General features: G+C 40.6%; 1 protein-coding gene across 1 annotated transcript in view; it reads left to right on the plus strand.

Moving 5' to 3' along the window:
- Positions 1–5,731, plus strand: part of LOC101864208 (nesprin-1) — a gene marked incomplete in the record, with an annotated part of 244,542 nt that overhangs the window by 74,126 nt on the left and 164,685 nt on the right.

The following is a 5,731-nucleotide window of genomic DNA, read 5'->3' on the forward strand; positions in this document are numbered from 1 at the left end:
GGGGGGGGATTGAAAGATCTTTCGGTTTGATTTTTTTTTCTTTATTGTGTCAGGGAGGTTGTCAACTTTCGCCTCGTCCAAAGATGAGATGTGAACAAATGACTATCTTATTATTATTTTTTTAGTTTGTTTTCCTCCTGATGACATTTTTTGAAAATTCAGTGTTGTTGAGTAAACTTCGTGAATATAATATCTGATAGTATGCTAGGGTCTTATGAGTTTGTTTTGTTTTGTTTTTTACTTTCAAATTAAATTAACGTCAATCCAATCATTTGTTAGATTTGTTATAGCTTAGGTATCACAACACAACGGCTGCTTAGTTATACGTGGTTCTACTCAGATTTTTTTTTTTTTTTTAGTTTGAAGCTGGTTTGACCGTGGTGTCGATTTAAAAACAATCAGATAAGCGTTGTCGCATAGAGTCAGCTGTCTAGAAGTTTATAGTTGGTTTGAGTTTTAGCGTTATTGGTTTTTGCTCTGTTGGAATCCTGGTGTATTTGTGACAGTTGGTGTCTGGCATTTACAGCTATATATGATTTTAACTTTCAATTTAATCAGTCTCAGTTGTGAAATGTGTGCTAGATTTTCGGCTCAGCTGTAATATGACGTGTTTGTTTGTTATTGTCTTTTTTTTTGGGGGGGGGGTGTTTTAAATTGCGTGTAAAGTTGGTGTTTTGTTGTTTGAATTCTTATATTGCGTTTATTTTGTTCATTTGTTGGTTGTTGTTTTTTGGTTTTTTTTGGGGGGGCAAAGGAGAGGGTAGGGGTCCTTGCTGTTTTTACTTTAATTTTATGCAAGTTTGGTTTTGTTTTTCATGGAAGAGTCTCAGTCTATCAGCTACCTTGTGCTTCCCTTGGACTTTAATTTACAGTGTCTGTCGCGTAAAAATAATTTCTCTATGGATTTAAAAAAAAGAAAAACGTATTTCTATTCATGAAGAATCAAGATCATTCGAAAATGGCACCGAAGTGCGAGTAAACATCACTCACGTTCTTATTGCTGTTCTACGTGACCCGTTTGTACAAGAACAGACTGTCATTTTTCGCACCTGTGACAACTAGAGTAGGAGCAAGCACGTTTTGTTTGGATTGTTATATTGTCATGCCTTTGTGATGCTGAATAGTACGTTTTGAACAGAGAGCGTTTGGACAATGATAATTCCTTGATAAGGGCATTTGAATTTGAAGTAAACTTTCAATCAATACGATCAATTCTTAGTGAAAAGTGGGGAATCTTTTCACAGGCACTGGCCTTTTTTATCTGTCAATATAACTGCGTATTTTTGCTGTGGTTTCTTTTGTGTTTTTATTTTCCTTGACTTTTTTCCGTCGTTATATTGGAGTGTCTGTTTCAAAGCGTGTTCTTTTATATTTGTTAACCTTTTGCCTAAGAAAGCAAGCGCCGTGGCCCATCCACTGGTAACAGTGTAGCCCAAGTCTGATTCTTATATAGAAACATGCACTCAACGTGCATCTATGTACTCTCGCACGTTTTCTCATAAAAAATATGAAAACTATTTCAATGCATCGGTCGAAATCTCATCGATATATTCTTGATGTCTGAAGCAATGGCAATCAGTTTGTCAATAATCTATTGCTTATTGCCCAAGGTTTTCTGGACAAGGACGTAGCCTAGCGGTCGCCAAAAAGAGAAACAGAAACTAATAAGGGGGGGGGGGGGGGGGTTCGTTTTGAGACTAACAAAATTCCGTTTCTTTCGCTATATTTTTTTCAAGCTTTCATTTTTCGAATATTGCATTGTGAGAAAGTACTACTTCTTTTTTAAGGTCTATTTCTTTGATCTCTTTTTGTTTGAAAGTGTTACATTCTTTTGTGTCTATGCTGTGTTAATCGTTTTCTATTGATTTTTGCTGGGTTCTGTGAGTCAGATTTCGTTCTGTTCTAAAGGTTGTCAAACTTGAATTTCAAGTAAACATTTTTATGGCAGTGTCGAATAGTCATGTGACATCGATTTATTTTCAGTGTTTGAGTATAGTTTTGCATCTGCAACGGTCGTTCGTTGGTCTAGGACTTTCTTTCTCAACGTAGTGCTATTTGAGAGAGAAACTATGGCCTCACTTTTATGAGTAGAAAGGTACCGTTGGTAGAACATGATGTGTAGTGTTCCATTGAAAAGTTAGTCAATTTTGCCTAATCTTCTGTATAGTAAGCTATCTGTGGTGAAAAGTCAAATGTGACCGATTTATAACCACTGATCGAATAATATGTTCCTGTATCGATGAAGGTCACACCCTGATCTTGCGTGACCCCGCGCCAGCATGGGGGCGTCACCAGAGGGTCAGTGTCAGTCCGCCTGTGGCCAGAGAGGGCTCTGATAATGACAGTGCTATATTCCAACTGCTGCGATGGCCTTCTCGACCGTGGACAGTGACAGTGGGGCAGTGACCAGGTCACGGCTGTTTATTGTGGATGACAAGGGCTAGGAGGACGTTCGGAGATATGTTATGTGTAGGTGTGGGACACTTTGTCATGACAGCATTATGTGACTTTACGGCGCCCAAGTCGAATGATTACTAGGGTGTGGACATTTTGGTGTATATACAAACACCTGGAAGGTTGAATAATTCGATGTGGTTGTGTTTTAGTCATTTGTTATCCCACACATATCGACACTAGAACTGTGATACTCTGTTGGTAGCTAGAAATTAACTGTGAAACGTGTAGCTTAGCTTGAGCTCTTGACATACAGTTGGAATCTTGTGTCTGCTTTTGTTGTGCTTTTGCGCTTTTCACAATATACAAAAGTGTATAACAGGCAGACAAAGACTAAAGCTACCATTCTGACCGGCGTAGTGAAACCTTTTTGAAACAATTCCCATTAGCTAGAAGCTCTGAGGGAATATTGTTTTTCATGTTATATTGAGCGTAAACATTGAACAGCGAATCCCACAATAGACCAGCTGGTCACTTGTGAATGTTAGCTTAAGTCTCTCTTCGAGTTTTGTTCTACCAAACGGTGTTAAGGTTTCCACAGTCTCAAGCTTGGCGTGAAAGTTTGGACATGTAGAAACCTTGATTTATATAGCCCAAGTTAATCTCTGAGATCGGAACTTCATGTTATCACAAAAGAAGTTCTAGAGAGTTCGCTCTTTGCTGTCTAATTTCCTCGCAAGCTCCTGGGCCAACCTAACAGTACAGCCCCTTGTCAAGTTCCTTTGGCGATTACATCACGAGCATATCTTCCTTATTAGTCTTTCGTCCCAACTTTCGGTTTCGTAATGGGAGGAAAGGTTAGCGCATGCGCAGGGAAGAATTGCTCGTGTGCCGGGTGTACTGGGAAGGATGAGGAGAAAAAGAGACCACCGCAGGAAAAGTTTCCAAAGAGAAGAAAGAGGAAAGAAAAGGCAGAGAAGAAGGAGGTACATTGTTTGTATTTGTTAGTACGTGTGGTCTTACTGATTGATGAACTGCACTATGGGTCCATGTAGGTGTGTGTTTGAGTGTGTATGAGAGATAGAGAGAGAGGGAGAAAGAGAAACAGAGAGAGAGAGGGTGTGTTTGTGTGTGTATGAGAGATAGAGAGAGAGGGAGAAAGAGAGACAGAGAGAGAGAGGGTGTGTTTGTGTGTGTATGAGAGATAGAGAGAGAGGGAGAAAGAGAGACAGAGAGAGACAGAGAGAGAGGGTGTGTGTGTGTGTGTTTGTTTGTTTGTTTGTTGTGTGTGTGTGTGTGTGTGTGTATGTGTGTGTGTTTGCGTGTGTATGAGAAAGAGATAGAGAGAGAGGGAGAAAAAAGAGAGAGAGGGAGAGAGAGAGAGAGAGAGTGTGTGTGTGTGTATGTGTGTGTGTGTGTGTGTGTGTGTGTGTGTGTGTGTGTGTGTGTGTGTGTTCCTACTAATTTACCACCCTCTCACATAGTCCGTCTTCACCTCCAACTCTTCCAATCATTTTCTTGAAACCCACAACACGCAGAAAAAAAAACACTTTTGGAGAAACGAGTTCACGCGCTATTAAAAGAGTTCCATCTGTGAGTCCGATGGAATCAAACACTGAAATAAAGCTTTACAATTTCTGTTTTGTGTTTTTGATTTGAGATATTTCTCCTAGGATGGCGCTCACTCGACCTTGTGCAGTTGCGAGAGCAGTAAAAACCTCACTGAAGCTAAAATAGTTCTCTTAGGAACATGCTCATTATAGCTTCATTGATCTTTGTGTTGTCGGAGGGCGCGGCTGACAGGTTTTATTTTTGTTCCTCTTATTTCAGTCTGCCCGTCTTACAACTTTCTAGTACCAAATGAACTTTCAGCTTATGTCGATGCAGTTCTTTTTTTTCAACTTTGTTTTGGCTGGACTCTCCCTCTAAATCATTACCTGTCAAAATCAGCACGCAAAGGGCAGGTCACCTTCGTCGTATTGATCTCCATACCGCGAGGTTTAAAGCGTCCTGATAGACGTGCAGGGATTGCATTGAACGTGCACAGAGTTCAAACTCATTGGAGAATTTTAACTACTTTAAAACTCCCGTTTCGTTTACACCAAGGCACCTTTTCTTCCTCGGATTTCCCCTGTAAAAAGGGGGTGGACGAGCGCTTTAGCGTGATATTATGTCCCTTTTACTTCTGTCAAAGATGGTGTAGTGCATGTTGGTTCACTCCTCTTTTTTACATGGAGCGCGTCCGGTGATACTTTTCAGAAGTAGCCTACCTTCTATGGGAAAAGTAGGCCCAAAGATTGTTCGAAAAGAAGAAGAAGAAAAAAAACGTTTTTATCGGCGAGGGTGGCGACATCTTCAAAAATACTCATGGATTTTCTACAACGCTTTTGGTAGAAAGCACATTTTCTTGCACAAAACTATCTTTGCCTTCATACTTGGTTGTCTTCGAGTAATATTTTCCAAGAGAAATGTGTGTGGTTGCCGTGTGCTCAGGTGTGGTCTACTCCTTTCCTATCAAACATCTATCGTCCTTACCACTCTTCCTTCTTTACTTAGTATGTTGCTCACTAGTAATACCTCTAATCTTCGTCACTTATGTGATCTATTTGTGCTGCAAGTCTCGCAAAACTATCGCTAAAACTAAACTAAAAAGTCCCTGGCGAAATGTGGTCTTTGGTGCCTTGAACCTACACGTCCCTGCCTGAAACATGATGTCAGTTGGAGTTACTTTACTCTACACTTTTGTCGGTGGTCGCTCTCAGCTACTTACAGGATTTGTGATGTAATACGCTGTTCATCTGATTAACTGCCACTTGCGGTAATTTCATATTGGAAAAAAATTCCCAGTATCAATTCTCAAGTCGCTTTAATTCTGCTTTGGGGTAAGATTCTTGACCAAGAAACAAACCCGAAACTCGGCGTGCTATTTTAACTCACTCAAGACAAAAAACAACTTGTCTTAATCAGAAATTCTTGGCTCTAAAGCCCTCTGTCGAGGGTCATTATATTTAGCCGAATCGATAATGGGCACTCCGAATCGAACTGGAGTAAGAACAAAGCTCATTAAAGGGGCGATAATCAGGGTGGCAGCGAGCCTTTGATCGGGGCTGTTCACGTCGGCTTATCTGAGCGGAGGCCCCGAGTGTGGGTCACCTTGTGGGGCTGCGGGAGGAATGTCGTGTTTGGAAGTTCGCTGGACTCCGAGACGGCAAGAGGGCGAGGAGCTGGAACTGGGCACTTTTTCTTTTGTTGTTGTTGTTGTTGTTGTTGTTTTGTATTTGTTTTGTTTTGTTTGTTTTGTTTTGTTGTTGTTTTTCTTTGGGTTGTTTTTTTTTGG

Source organism: Aplysia californica, unplaced genomic scaffold (assembly GCF_000002075.1).
Source record: "Aplysia californica isolate F4 #8 unplaced genomic scaffold, AplCal3.0 scaffold00062, whole genome shotgun sequence".
Lineage (NCBI taxonomy): Eukaryota > Metazoa > Mollusca > Gastropoda > Aplysiida > Aplysiidae > Aplysia > Aplysia californica.